The following is a 1,068-nucleotide window of genomic DNA, read 5'->3' as shown; positions in this document are numbered from 1 at the left end:
GAAACCCACCCCTGTTTTCTAATGAGGTACGTTGTCAACCTCTTAGCCCAGGAGAACACCACAAGAGGAGCACACCAAACTGGCGCGTGATAGTTCACAAGGTGATGGAAATCTGTGAGGCGATTCATAGGATGAACCACAATACATCCACAGCCACAGCCCTCTCACACACGCCAAAGCCTGAGTGCATACACTTGATTCTCTTACAGCGCTTAGCGTGTGCATGTTCGTACTGTACATGACTTTCATGGTGCCTTCGAGCAAAGAAGGCAACGGTGGTCGGGACCCCTCGGGCAGTGACCGGGAGAGCCTCGGAGACAACTTTGCACGTCGGCGCTCATGGGCTTCCTAGTCTGCTGCCCGGAACCGATGTACTACACGGAAATTCAATTTCTGACCACAGGTAGGCGAATCATGCGGGCAATTTCCACGGTCACGCTTCCCCTTCACATAATGAAGTCATGCTTATACCATCATATGGATGAATGTCTAATGTACATGTAGGATGTGTAATGATTCAATACATCTATAATGGTATATTTGCAGCTTGCATGTAGAACAGAGCCTCATTTCAGTCAATCAAGCAGTTTTAGTGGTAGTGTGTACTGTACATTTATTATACTAGTAAGTGGTAGTAATGACAGAAAGGTACCCTAATGTATGGCAAAGAGCTAACCTGTGCCGATCATCGAGCCACATATACAGTACAAATGTAGACAGCATTTACAAGAATGGTTAGAAGGAAGCACTCATAGTGCACTACGCCGGGAGGTAAACAAATCCAGCGCATCTCGAGAAACGCAGTCGCGCCCCCTTGATCGCAACAGCTGTGTGCTGGGGGGCGCCCGAGGAGCCATTTCCCTCACTGCCATCCACAGGGGCTCCAAACGGCACCAAACTCTGCGAACCACAGGTTCCTACTACCAACACACGGCAGAAGAACCAGGGGGTACAAAAACCTGCGGTTTCAACCCAAAAATGTACCCCACCCACTCAGCTAGCCTGTGCCGGCGTATTATACGCACAAGTGCAAACAACGTTCTTGACGTTATCGATTGGAAGACTCAA

Source organism: Rhipicephalus microplus, unplaced genomic scaffold (assembly GCF_043290135.1).
Source record: "Rhipicephalus microplus isolate Deutch F79 unplaced genomic scaffold, USDA_Rmic scaffold_473, whole genome shotgun sequence".
Lineage (NCBI taxonomy): Eukaryota > Metazoa > Arthropoda > Arachnida > Ixodida > Ixodidae > Rhipicephalus > Rhipicephalus microplus.
The sequence above is the reverse complement of the archived record's forward strand: the minus strand, read 5'-3'. Positions refer to the sequence as shown.